The 14301-nt window shown below is 39.5% G+C and overlaps 1 protein-coding gene across 1 annotated transcript in view; it reads left to right on the forward strand.

The window, feature by feature from the left end:
- The first annotated feature begins 2994 nt into the window (after positions 1-2994).
- Positions 2995-14301, forward strand: part of LOC120727861 (activated CDC42 kinase 1-like) — a 55720-nt gene continuing 44413 nt past the window's right edge. The window contains exons 1-2 of the mRNA XM_040022432.1: positions 2995-3108; positions 14052-14292. The gene's annotated coding sequence lies outside the window, so the exon portion shown is untranslated. The remainder of the gene's footprint in view (positions 3109-14051; positions 14293-14301) is intronic.

The raw sequence follows: 14301 nt of genomic DNA on the forward strand, positions 1-14301 counted from the left end.
CCACATGGTAGGATTTGTAAAGAATTTATTCGTAAATCAGGGTGGAAAATAAGTATTTGGTCAATAACAAAAACTTTGTAACATAACCTTTGTTGGCAATAACAGAGGTCAAACGTTTACTATAGGTCTTTACCAGGTTTGCACACACAGTAGCTGGTATTTTGGCCCATTCCTCCATGCAGATCTTCTCGAGAGCAGTGATGTTTTGGGGCTGTCGCCGAGCAACACGGACTTTCAACTCCCGCCACAGATTTTCTATGGGGTTGAGGTCTGGAGACTGGCTAGGCCACTCCAGGACTTTCAAATGCTTCTTACGGAGCCACTCCTTTGTTGCCCGGGCGGTGTGTTTTGGATCATTGTCATGTTGGAAGACCCAGCCTCATTTCATCTTCAAAGTTCTCACTGATGGAAGGAGGTTTTGGCTCAAAATCTCACGATACATGGCCCCATTCATTCTGTCCTTAACACGGATCAGTCGTCCTGTCCCCTTGGCAGAAAAACAGCCCCATAGCATGATGTTTCCACCCCCATGCTTCACAGTAGGTATGGTGTTCTTGGGATGCAACTCAGTATTCTTCTTCCTCCAAACACGACGAGTTGAGTTTATACCAAAAAGTTCTACTTTGGTTTCATCTGACCACATGACATTCTCCCAATCCTCTGCTGTATCATCCATGTGCTCTCTGGCAAACTTCAGACGGGCCTGGACATGCACTGGCTTCAGCAGCGGAACACGTCTGGCACTGCGGGATTTGATTCCCTGCCGTTGTAGTGCGTTACTGATGGTGACCTTTGTTACTTTGGTCCCAGCTCTCTGCAGGTCATTCACCAGGTCCCCCCGTGTGGTTCTGGGATCTTTGCTCACCGTTCTCATGATCATTTTGACCCCACGGGATGAGATCTTGCGTGGAGCCCCAGATCGAGGGAGATTATCAGTGGTCTTGTATGTCTTCCATTTTCTGATGATTGCTCCCACAGTTGATTTTTTCACACCAAGCTGCTTGCCTATTGTAGATTCACTCTTCCCAGTCTGGTGCAGGTCTACAATACTTTTCCTAGTGTCCTTCGAAAGCTCTTTGGTCTTGGCCATGGCGGAGTTTGGAGTCTGACTGTTTGGGGCTGTGGACAGGTGTCTTTTATACAGATGATGAGTTCAAACAGGTGCCATTCATACAGGTAACGAGTGGGGGACAGAAAAGCTTCTTACAGAAGACGTTACAGGTCTGTGAGAGCCAGAGATTTTCCTTGTTTGAGGTGACCAAATACTTATTTTCCACCCTAATTTACGAATAAATTCTTTACAAATCCTACCATGTGAATTCATGGATTTTTTTTTCACATTCTGTCTCTCACAGTTGAAGTGTACCTCTGGTGCAAATTACTGACCTCTGTCATCATTTTAAGTGGGGGAACTTGCACAATCGGTGGCTGACTAAATACTTTTTTGCCCCACTGTATATACGGTGGCCCCTAGAGACAAAGCATATACAAACTCCAAAAAGCACATACAAATTCCAAAGGACGTACAAATTCGAAAACACATTTCTAGCGTTAACTGAACTTCCAAAACAGAGCTACCTAGATCTCTTAAATTACACAATTGAAAGCATATGTGTATTGTTTGTGTATTTATACACAAGCACTCATATATATTCAAATAATTCAAAAAAATGTTCATTTACCTGTTACTACCACACACCAAATCCGGTCGTTGGTACTTCCTGGCTTGTGTAGCCACTAGGTAACAAAAGCTCAACACTGCGCCTAGCATCCTGGAGCACTTCTTTTGTCTTTTGTACGTGTTTTGGAGTTTGTACGTGTTTTGGAGTTTTTACGTGTTTTGGAGTTTGTACGTGTTTTGGAGTTTTTACATGTTTTGGAGATTTTACGTTCTTCGGAGTTTGTATTTCCTTCGGAGTTTGTATTTCCTTCGGAGTTTGTATTTCCTTCGGAGTTTGTATGTGCTTTGTCTCTAGCGACCATCGTAAATATACTTTTATTTATCCACTCCACATAAAATGTAATAAATAAATCATATAATACGAAAAACCAACTATTTACATTTCAACTTTTAACTATTTAAATTTTCAGCTTTTTCCTTTTAAACAAATTTAAAGGGAAACAACACAAAACACTGAAGCCTGAAGAGCCGGTTGGGTGCCAAAAGAGTCGAATCTTTTCTGTGAGTCGAGCCGAAAGATTCGGTTCTCTAAAAAGAGCTGGAAATCCCATCACCACATGAAAAATCTAAATGGGAGAATATTTCTTTAAGAGTGGGCTGACAGAGTGAATACGCAACAGAGATGCGAGTAAATAAAGACGTCTCACTTCGCTACTTATTCCTGCGGTAAAACAAACCAACCTACAAAAATGAAACACTATGTAGTGCTTTTAGTAAAAAAGGGAAATGACTGGCAGATCGCAGGAAACTTGAAACATAGATAGATAGATAGATAGATAGATAGATAGATAGATAGATAGATAGATAGATAGATCAGGCACTCCTCACTGTGCCTTTAGTGGCTAAGCCATTTTTAACTGTACGTCATAATAATGTAAAGCATGATCACTGTGTTATAAAGCGATATTTATCAGCTAATTAATGAGTGAGCAAGCAAGGTGACTATTTCCTCAGTTCTATAATTAAAATATCTTGAATGAGACATTTAGTTTATTAATTGGACCTTATTTATTTTTTAATAAAGCCTTCCGTATTTTTGCACGTTTTTTTCATTTTAGTATATATTTTAAATGCCCTCTTATGCAAATACAAATAAATTAAATACATAAATACACATAAATTCAGATAAATGAAACAATGACTGCTCTTGAATGGAGTTATCCATCGGTAAACGTATAGAAGATCTTTGTGTTGTACAAGGACAGAGCAGAACCGACGCCAGCAGCCTCTGCATTCATACCCGGGCAGTATTTCGGATACTGCTGCTGTGTAAGCATTCAGCAAACTTTCATCAGCTTCATCCACTCCACAGGACAAGGAGCTCTCGGGGATGCCAGCAAGTTTTTTGGAGGCCTAATCAATGAAATAATAGTAATATTAAAGAGAGGGCTACAGGAGCGTAAGGTGACAGGAACCGAGACTGACAGGTAGGTGCACTCATTAAACAGAAGTGACTAACAGAGTAGTAAACTTTACTTGCAGTCTTCATTTAGTTGTGGAAATGTTAGCTTTGCAGTTAAAGTTCAAGTACTTAGTTGTCAGACGGCCACTTGTCCAGGTCCTCAAATGCAACGCGAGCCGGTTAAATAGGCTTGGTGGCGGGAAGGAGGCAGCAGGTGAGAGCTGCTGTCACCGAGTCTCTGTTGTGAAAGCCCGGAGCACTTTAGTTGCAACAACGCAGGTCACGGAGGGGGCCAACCTGACCATCTTGTACATGTACGTGAGTTTTATATGCGGATAGCTGTCTCAGGGTCCGGGCAGAGGCTCAGGCGAGGAGGGCACCCAGGTGTGCTTAGTTAGCCTAACAGGTCCTCTTTACTGAAGCAAGTCACATAGTATGAAAAAGGCAAAAGGTGATGTCAAGTGTCTATAAAATGTCTATTTTTCTTAAAGGTAGTGTGTTTCTATACGCGCACTTGTCCTGTTTCTGCCTCTTTAACTTGCTTACACAGCGATGCAAACATTTCTGTTTAGGCTCTGACTTGGATAAATACAGCACACCTGACCAGTGAAGGAGTCACGCAACACTCGCACAACAAGAGAGAACGACAGATGATATCAATGCCTACACTCACTGCAAATGTATAATTACACAGTCCAGAATGAGGAGTCTGTGTGGGGATTTCAGCCAATGCATTCAAATAGTTAAATAAGATCCGCAAACATCCTCCAGCCCTTTGCTTGTATATAAGGCGCGCGGCAAATGAAAGGAAAAACCGTGATAAAGTGTCTTTAGTAAGTTGTTTCAGCTTTGATGCACATTGGCATTGATGCTCCCAAGAAGTGAAACACAATTCTTCCAAAAGATGTTCCATAATTTAGTGTTTTCATGACATCCATAGGTCCTTAAATCGTTTTACATTGATGGTCACACACAGCCCACTTTGATCTTAAGTGGGCCGAACCACTGATACACCCCTTTCAGTCAGTGTAAAGACCTTTGATTACACATTTAATCGCTGAGATATTTAAATATAAGACAAAGAAGTGCAATTTCAACAGCAGTGCATACATTTTTGACTTTTAACTGTATTTTCATCACTTTTCCTGCTGATAAATACATCTCTCATAGCCATTCTTACTGAAATAAAGTAATGAAGTAATGGGTATACAGAGCTGCCAGAACTTTTTCTTGAATTTTGCACATTTATTTCTTATGATTTAAGTGTGAGGCGCTGTGGTGACACATTTCCTTGATTTATTACAGCAGTACTTATTTTCTACACGTTTAAACTCGGGGGATTAAATGTGTAGAAAAAGTGAGATGCATGTTTGAACTTGTAATTCTTTTTCCTATATTAAGATATCTGAGGTAAAGGAGGGTTTCACTAGTCTGGCCTACTTAAGATCAAAGTGGGCTGTATGTGCCTTCGCTGGTACATAGTGAAAAAACAATAACACTTCTGTCATTATTTATCATTTATTTAATTACTTTGGTGTCATATGGACGTCACCGGGGATGTCTTTATCCTTATCTTTAGTAGGAAAAGCTGTAAAACCCATGAAAATACAGTTACAATTTTATGCCTTCCTTCACATTGCCGAAAGCTATCCAGTGGGCCAGATTTGTGTCTTCTTTGTTGGGCCAATTCTGGCCTCCGGGCCTTAGATTTGACACCCCTGCCTAAAATCATTCAGTGCCACCTCCTTCCATACGGATGGTTGTCTTGTCATCCCATCAAGACAGAACAGTTTCATTATGGGATGTTGAAACGGCCTCTCTCGTCTTGTCAATCAAACCAACCCTTAAGAGTAAAAAAGAAAAAATGCATTGAACTTCACAGAGTGAAACTATGCAGCTCAACCTCAGCTCTTGTTCCCACTTGCTGTACGTTATCTTCCCGTCTTCCGCTTCTTTCTCTCACCCACATGCGTGCACACATGACAAACCCCGGTGTCGGATAGGAGGCCTGAGGGCAGCGGAACAAAGCTCGCTACCCTCTGCACTGTAAATCTAACCTCAGCTGACCCGGCCTCTGCATACCACAAAACACATACACACGATACCTCCATTATGTGTCCTTTCACTGCAGATGCACTCTGTAGGCTTCATGTCTGCACTGCTCACACACGCCTGTCACATTGCACACGTTCTGCTGTAATAACTGTCATTATCTTTGTAGCCTGTGAGGAGGGTTTATAGCTTTATGCTTAGCATTATGCAAGGCATTTGCACATAAGTGATTTTTTTTTTTTTTTTTTTTTTTTTTTTTTTTTTAGTGGCCAATTGATTTTAATGGTTTGACAGTAAAATCAAAATGAGCCTCTGTCTGCTGACAAAGTCCAGGTCAGGTTTTGACATCTGTTATTGTTGTCATTGGATGTCACATCAATCATGAGTGTGAACTCTTATTTAATATACATCTGACTATAAAAACGCGTTAACCTTTTTATGGGTTTTCTCATTTTCTCACAGGTGATATGTGAGTGATACATAAGACTGATAGCAATATCTGGGGATTTTTCTTTTTCTTTCAGACACATGAAACAGTTTTGCTAAAATTTGTTAGGGATAGTTATTTAGTCCTTACTGAAATAATGTAACACAATTTTTAGGTTAAAAAATCAACTTGTCCTGTTGTCACGTATTACTTGTTTATGCACGGTTCAACTTCTTGTTCTAAACCTGCTGCCAACAGGGAAAAGTGCCCTCTGGTGGACAAACCACTAATAACATGGTTGAAGGGTGTTTCTTTTTTTTGCTTTTAAAATTTTCATTCATTCGCTGGTAAATGAAAAATTTACCAGAAAAAAAACATTAAAATGTTCAGTTTCCAGTGAGCCAAGAAGCTAGACTTCAGACTGGCCTGGATGCTCTGGCTGTGACTACATCCTGTTTGCGGCAGGCAGCCAGTCAGAATAAAGGTGACTCAAAAGGAGCGGCGATGGCGCGAAAACTGCTTTTTTTTTTAGACCGTAGATGCATTTGTTCAACACAGAGAAGATTAGAGTCACCCTTGCAGTTTCAGTCAGACTTCCTGTGGTACAACTGTTGCTTGATCAGTATAACTGTGGCCTTCACACATTATTATTATACAACAAGCTGGGGCTCTCTTTTTTACCGACCGCATATGTGTAGCTTTACAACACACTGAGTCTGTTACTGCACATAGCACCTGTTTGATTCGTGTTGATGTGAAAGTTGAGGTTTTTCTGAAGGAGATGCACAGCTGATTGGGTATAAAAATCCAACTCCAGCTAGTTCTGTAAAGCCTTTCCATTAATACACCATGACTGGTGTTAACAGTATGGCTTGCACATTTTCCACAGCACTGCTCAGTGGTTGCTATTTGCAATTATAAGTGCAGTTGATTACAGTACACGTACTATAACATATTCAGTTACATTTGCATGAAGAAAAACCACATTAACTCCAAAAACTGAGTTAAAAAAAGCAGTTATGCTTTAACACTATAATTTGCGTAGAGAAGATTATGATTCCTCGTATCTCCTGCCTGCACCTTGACCTCCTCACTCCTCTGGCTTAAATTTGGCTACAGCTGCTTTCACTTTTAACATGCTCAAACTTGCAGGCAACTCTGTAGCATCACACACTGTTTGAAGTAGATATTATCAAACCCTGGCTCCCACTGAGTGTACCTTTTTACTCTATGGTGTCACATATGTACGTGCTGTCACATAAGTTGATATTGTTTTATGCTCTGCTGATGAGAAAGTCCTTGTGCTTTGCAGATCCACATGCTCTCAGCAGCTGATAAACTTAAATACTTTTTTCCTTGTAGTTTGCTTTTGTATCGTGTTGTGTTGTTATTTGTTAAGTTTCTCATCTAATTACTTTGAGGATGTTCTGTTAGTTACTAAACTAGTAGGACGTGGATGGCAGTCATATGACATGAATACCTTTAACTGACACAAAATCAGTCATGCTCTTCTCCCTCGGGGCTGATCTAGTAACAGACAGGACACATTTGTACAGCTGCCTGGGCGTAGAAATTGAAAGAACTAAAGATAACGTGGCTGGTCTCTCAAATGTGAGGTTTTGATACCATTTACCTTATTTGTTTAATCCGTTTTTTGTTGGTACTAACTGAGTTTAATGTATTCTGTATGTCAACTTGTTTTATGTTATTTTTATTGCATTTAATTCTCCTTACTCTAATTAGTGCACAGCATTTTGTGACCCCTTGTTTGTGAAAGGTGTTTTATAAATAAACAACACTTACTTATATTTGGTTATATATGGGCATTTGATGGGATGTTGTAAGTTACTATTTTTCAGGGTAGCTAATCAGAATATAGTTGCTTAACAGCAGAGGAGCCAAAACGGCTAGTTTCAGGCTTTGGAAGCGCTGACGAGCTGCATCTACATCAAGTATAAGAAAATGTATTGTGGTGGGAAACACTACACACCCCATAGTTCAATATTGTCACAATACGATATTATTGCAATTTGTGATATTTTATGATATGCTAAGTATAACATATATTGCAATTTATCGCCTCTTATCAACTGCAAATTATGTCCTCAAAGTTGAACTTTGTCAATATCCATTTTATCTAATAAAATAATGCTTTGTTGCAAAATGAGATCGTGAAACGTACCAACACTGTCGCTGAAACCTGCCATAAATGTTGCCATAAGACAAAGTCTGCTATATGTCTGCGATCAGTCTTTGTTTGAACTAAGTCAAGTTGGCAATCACATGCAATCTGTTTCTGATAATAAAGCAATTAAGTTTGATAATTGGCCGACAATCATGTTTGCTGGTGTCTAATAGACAGAAATTCACATTTCACAGTTACAATTACACTTAGCAACCTTCCTGTTCTATAGGAGTATAACTGGAATACAACCAGATGGCAACCAGTTGATCCGAGTCCCCTAAAATTGTGCTTTAAGACTCATTCAGACTAATGCCAACATGTTGATGTTGGCATTAGTCTGCATTTATAAATTAGATGGCAATTATTTGCAAACCTTTGATAATCTCTCTGAGAGTCCAAGGGTTGCTGTCCTATTTTCACTTGTGTGACTGAGTCATTACCTTGCTCTGAATAAGGAGATCGTTTTGTCACGCTAAGTGTGGCCAGTGTTGTTTGGCTAATGTTGTTTAAGGATCTGAGCATGAGGTGAGCCTTTGCATTCATAATATTCACAGAATAATTTATTAAAAAAAAAAAAAATTGATATCAACATTTGGTGTCTCTGTAATGATACAATATCGCCACACAAAACACTATGCTGTATGGATATATGTATGTTTTTTTCCAACCCCTATGAATCATGCAAAGGTACTGTAATAGACCTCAAGACTAGAACTATGTAATTAAAAATAAGCATAATGGGTCCTGTTTAACTTTTAATTTGCCAGGTCAGAAGTAAGTGTTTATCTTAATTGCTAGTTCCAGGATGACATTCAAGTATAAAAAATAATAAATTTAGTTTAATATTTAATTATGCAACGATTGTAGACGTAATTAAGCTGTAACTGATCTCGGCAGCATCCAGTCCCACGCTTTGTCACTGAACATCTGTGTGTATGTGTCAAAGAAACGCCTGCTTAATGACGTAACAAATTCACTGCTTGGACTGAAATCTCTACACGGGGTCTTGTCGACGTGTTTAAACTAATGATGTTTGCATTGAATCGGTCATCGCTGCTCAGAGACGGCATGGCTACGGAGGACTGGATGGGTAAAACAGATTAAGAGGAAGCTGTTGTCAGTACTGGCTCGATGCCGAGCGAGCAGTTAGTGCAGGAACGGTGCCAAATGTGTTCAGTGCCAGCTCCCTAACAGGATGTTGGAGTCTACATGGGTGTTGTGCCACCTTCCTGCATGAGTAATAAAAAAATCTCAGTAAATACTTGATGACTCAGAGTAGCGCAAGGTGTAGTTTAGACTGCATGTCCGAGTCGGTAATTAAGAATGGCAGATGGGGATAAGATACTGAAGGCAGTGAGCCAGATTTTTTCTGCAGGGAGGTGTTTCAAGTCAGCTTGATTGTTCAGCAGTTTCTCACCTCACGAACAACAAATCTTGTTGAATTTGAATTGTTCCATTTCTTTTTTCAATCATATGACTTTTATAGTGACTGCTGCTAAAGGGTAACACCGATCATCGCAAACAGAAAAAGCAGAATTGGTGTGAAAGTATTTAGTAACAAAAGTGCGTCACATCTTAGTCTAATATGCCAGAAATGAGGAACACATGAAAACTGAAATGCGTTTTTTTTTTTTTTTTTTCCCCCCAATAATCATGGGGTATGCAGTTTGTTGTTAGTCTGGTTCTCATATACTGTCCTGGTGCTGTAACGTACTCCACTGCTAATAGATTAATGTTAGCATTAGACAGGGGTAGGTGTGAGGGATGTTGAAAGTGAGTTGAATTTGGGCTCTTTATCATGCTTGTTAGTAACAAAGTACTAATACCAATGTACAAGATGTTAGTCAGCAAAGGTAGCAGTCACTGTGGTTGTCTAAGTTGGTAAGTGTCCTGCAAAAGTTTGGACAGTAGCACAAATTGTGTTTCACTTTCACTACACTTTGCTGCTTCAGCACTTGAAGTACATCAGCTTTTCCTTGTCCACCCGCTTTTTAAGAATTGACCACGCAGAAAACACCTTTGACGATCCAGGACCAGTATGGTGACAATTTGCACATTTTCCAACATGGTGGAGGGCTATGTCAGAAGACCCGGAATCTAATTAATGTTAATTGACATTTTTAGGTTCATGGCCAGGAAAGTCCTCAGATGTTAATCTGATTGAGAATCTGTGGTCAGTCCTTGAAAAGTCGATGGAGAACCAGAAGCCCACAATTTGTGATCAACTTGGAGCGCTGTAGGGAAATGATTGCTATCAATCAGGGTTTGGCCCAGAAGCTGATATTCAGCATGCCAGAGTTGCACAGGTTATGAAGAAGGGTCAACACTGTAAACACTGACTCTTTGGAAAAATTCCATTTATTTAAAAGTTTTAAAAGTCTTTATAATCTAAAAGAAAATCTAAATCCAAATGACTGACTATTAATTCAGCCCATAAATAACAGAAATATTAAACATGAACATGCTTTAATCAGTTCTATTCATAGGGAGGAGACTGATTTACTATAGCATATGTTCCAAAACCCACTAAAGATATGTATGTGCGTGTGACAGCAATAGAGAGTATTGGGTTTCCTGTAGTGTCTCCTCTAGCAAAGATAGAATGGTTTCAATACTCCAAACCCCTCATAGTGTTTCCTCTTCCTCACTGTCTGCCAGAGAAAGTGTTGCCCTCTCGTGTTGTATCACATGACCCCCAACTGCAGCTTATCTCTATCCAGAGGGGAGTATATATATGTCCAAGTGTGTGAGCTTTGCTGAAGCTTAATGAAATTAATAGCTTAATTTCATTTAAATTAAATTACATTTTAATGTAGTTTACATGAAGCTTGTATCAGGAGTATAATTACATTTTTAGGTTGTGTGTGTATATAAAAACTAAAGGCTTCTATTGTCAGTGTGTCAGAGTCTGTATAAATGATGCAGCTCAAAACACTTGTTTGGTGAGTGGTGACATTTTGACTTCATCAGTCGGGGGAGTCTGCATGAAAGAAAGGCTTTACTGTTGACAGTATAAAGCATGAATCAGCACTGACTCTGCTTTAAAAGGACAGGAGAAGCAGCGTTTCTATTCAGCCTGTCGAATCCCAGTTAATTATGAGCTTATGTGAAAACACAGAGTTATTAAATGGGAAGATTTATGTACTAAAGTTAAGTGCTACGACAACATTTTAGCTCATTTTTTCTGCTTACTTTTACATTTTAGTGCTATGTAAATTTATTTAATGCTTAACTATAACTAAGCTCGTAGAACAATTGTTTGTGCCTAAATGGATCAAAAGATTTGTTTCAATGGAGTCAGAAGTATTAACTTGATATACAATTTCATCCACAATGCTAACTTCCATTACATAAAATAAAAAATAAACTTTTTTCAAAACACTACCCAAAAATGATAGCTGCCTTAACTTGTGGTCAATCAAATGTTCAACTCACCAGTTAGTCGCTATCTCAGAATGTTTGAGTGATCGTTCTCGGGTCATAAGTCAAATTTTTATAAATGATTAAGAGTATTTAGCCATTCTAGCATTTCTAAGAAGATTTCAATAGGGTTAGCAGTAGAGCTACTTTGAACCAGACGCTGTCATCACTGTGCTAATAAATCACTGTGGAAAATGTCCAGGCTAGCAGGAATGATTTTGTTGTGTAACGTCCTAGTTTTGTGTTGGCATGCTAACATTTGCTAACAGCTAATTTGAATAAGTATGTTACTTTTTCATGTATTTGGTTACAATGTAAGTTAAAATATCTGACCTAGTGATTTTAAAAAGACAAAGTGTTTCTGTTTCAGGCAGTCATTAATTTGGTAACTTGAAGGTACAGTGTGTAAAAAATCACTATTAGATGTCAGTAGATTGCATTCAGCTTCAGTTCTGTTTTCTTACTGCTCCTAATTAGAGTGTGTTATCCTAGTTACGGTGGCCACTGTAGGACAAAAAAACCAGAAACTTGATTTTTAGGATACTTAAGCCTAATATTAGCTTAGCTGGTATAATGTTAGTTTATAACCAGTTGCTGCTGTTTTTAACTGGCTTGTTGTTAGCTCTTTATACGGCGTACTACGTATGTACCCAGTCTCTAGACACATAAATAAAACTCTATTGGTACAGCAGGGACCAGTGTATTCAAGATGGTGGTGCAACATGGCAGCTTCCACAAACCAGCGCCTGCTCCTATGCATTTTTAATGGATTAATTCAAAGTTCATAACAATGCATCAATTTGTTGAAAGATGTAATTACACACTAAACAAAGTATATTTATGGGTACAATATCCAGTTTTTCTTTCGAATAATCTCAAAAAATTCTAACTGTACCTTCAAATCAACTTAAATTGACTGTCATTAAGTAGTGAACAGAAAACCTCTTTTGTTTATACTAGAAGCTTCTGTAGTTGGTCCTCTCACCTCAGTTAGGCACAAGAACTACTGCTCTTGTGCATTTGTGATGTTATAAGTGGCCTCTGTGCTCGGCTGTGTGTGCGCAGTTTATTTCTGGCCGTTCCCGCACCCTCTAGAGACTGGGTGGTGGTTGTGTGACTTTATATGCCAGGGTGAGGGCCACAGCCATAAACTAGCTTCTCCCTGTTGCGTAACAAAAATGTAAAGTCCCCTGGGATGGTGCGATGTTGCCCTCTGGCACTTTACAATTTTTTTTGTCAATAGAAAAATGAGTGGCTAACTGTTTCAAGCCCCTGACACCAAAGATAAATAATTGACCTTCCCGTGGCTATTTATCACTTAAAAGCTGCCAGACTGTTGAGTGTGCGTATTTGTTTACAATTCACGCCTATGAGCTTGTATGTGGTTAGTGTGTGTTACTTTTCTGTTGCAGTGTCCACAGTTACATACGGGGTCTGTTTTCTCAGAGACAAAGGAGTTGTTTGTCGGGCGCATGCAGGCAAAAAGAATAGCCTGGTGTTCCTCCTCTGACACTGTAGGCTCCAGTCAGCTACTTTACTAGGTGGTGGGTGGACTGTGTCCTCATGTGTCTGTGTGAATCGCATTTTATTCATTCATACTGCCTTCTCCTGCAGAGGGCCCCTCTGGCATTCCTACCCCAGCCCCCAGACCTGGTCTGGAAAAATGCCAAGTCATGTCCAACATTGGAAGTTGCTTCCGGTAGTAGACTGCTCTAGGTATTGATTCAGCGGGGAAGAAGCTCATGCTTCTGTTTTGGAGTTCCATTAAATCATTTCTGATAGATCCAGAATTGTGCTCATTAGTATTTTTGCAGAGTCATTAAAAAAAATCTAATTCGTCTGACCGCGTGCGGTGTTTTGCAATCAGGGAATGTTAACTCAGTTCAGGTTGGTGCCAGCACTCTGTTTGGTCATGTATGTGTGTGGGTGGATTTGTTGGAAAGAGTTTGACTTCAGCTTCACCTTAGAAGATGTTTCATTTTCAGTGAAATAGGCTTTCATTTTCTTAAAGTTTGTGCTGAGTGGTAATAAATGTGTTTTAAATTTGCCATTACATAAATCAAGTCAACCACAAAGTTGTCATTAAGTATTATGTTTTCAAAATTAAAACATAATGCTCCTGGGAAGGAAAATTCCTAATGTAAAGGTTTATTATTACCCACAAATGTAAAATCTTGGCCCACGTATAATTCCTCGTCATATCTATAGTGATGAATTACATTGGAGAGAGAGAGTGAGCTAGAGAGAGAGCTAGGTTGATGCTGGTGTCAAGGTTTGGATCCTTGGAAGGTAGAAATGTGTGGAAAGATCAGAAGTGACCACGTCAAAGGGACGGCTTAGGTTGGAGACAAAGTTAAACAGTTAAGGCTGAGATGGTCTGGACATGTGCAGAGGAGGGACAGGGGATATTGGCCAAAGGATGTTAAATATGGAGCTGCCTGGAGAGTACTAGGAGTAGGGTGAGATGGAGCCAGATGATCCGCTGTGACGAACACTAAAGGGAGCAGCCAAAAGAAGAACTGTGGAACCAGCTCTAGAGTGGACACAGGGCAGCGTAATGATGCAGAAACGAACTCGTCCTGAAATAAATTATTTGTTAGTTATGAAAGAACCTTTGTTTCATGTCGTATACCTAGAAATTTTTAAGTAAGTAATTAAGTAATTTCCTGAGTTTTCACAACTCAGGCTAACAACTCTTTCTGGCATCGCTACATCAGGGAGCTCTGAGGGTACACAAACATCCACGGTGCTAGTGCTAGTAACATTTCATGCAAATACAGCACATCTGCATTGAAGCAACATTCAGACTCTTTGTAATGCTTAATGAAGTCAAAACTTGTTAAAGCATGTCCCTTTTTTTGTTTGTTTATACATTTTTTTTTAGGCTACTTCAGCAAGGAAAAAACTCCAAGGTCTGGTTTCGTCAATGGATGGAGATGAAATCATGTAGGGACGCACTAACCCTGCAGTGCCACAGAGTTGTAGCTCAGCATAATCTCACCTCAATGGATTGGGGCCCTCGTCTGTATGCGTTTGACCTTCTTTCGTCAACTTGAGAGAAGGATCTACAACGACAGAGCCAACACTGGAAAGAAAACCGTGTTTCTGTGGGTCAAATAGTGCAGGTAAGAAAC

Source organism: Simochromis diagramma, unplaced genomic scaffold (genome assembly GCF_900408965.1).
Source record: "Simochromis diagramma unplaced genomic scaffold, fSimDia1.1 OVJJ01000205.1, whole genome shotgun sequence".
In the NCBI taxonomy this organism is placed as follows: Eukaryota; Metazoa; Chordata; class Actinopteri; order Cichliformes; family Cichlidae; genus Simochromis; species Simochromis diagramma.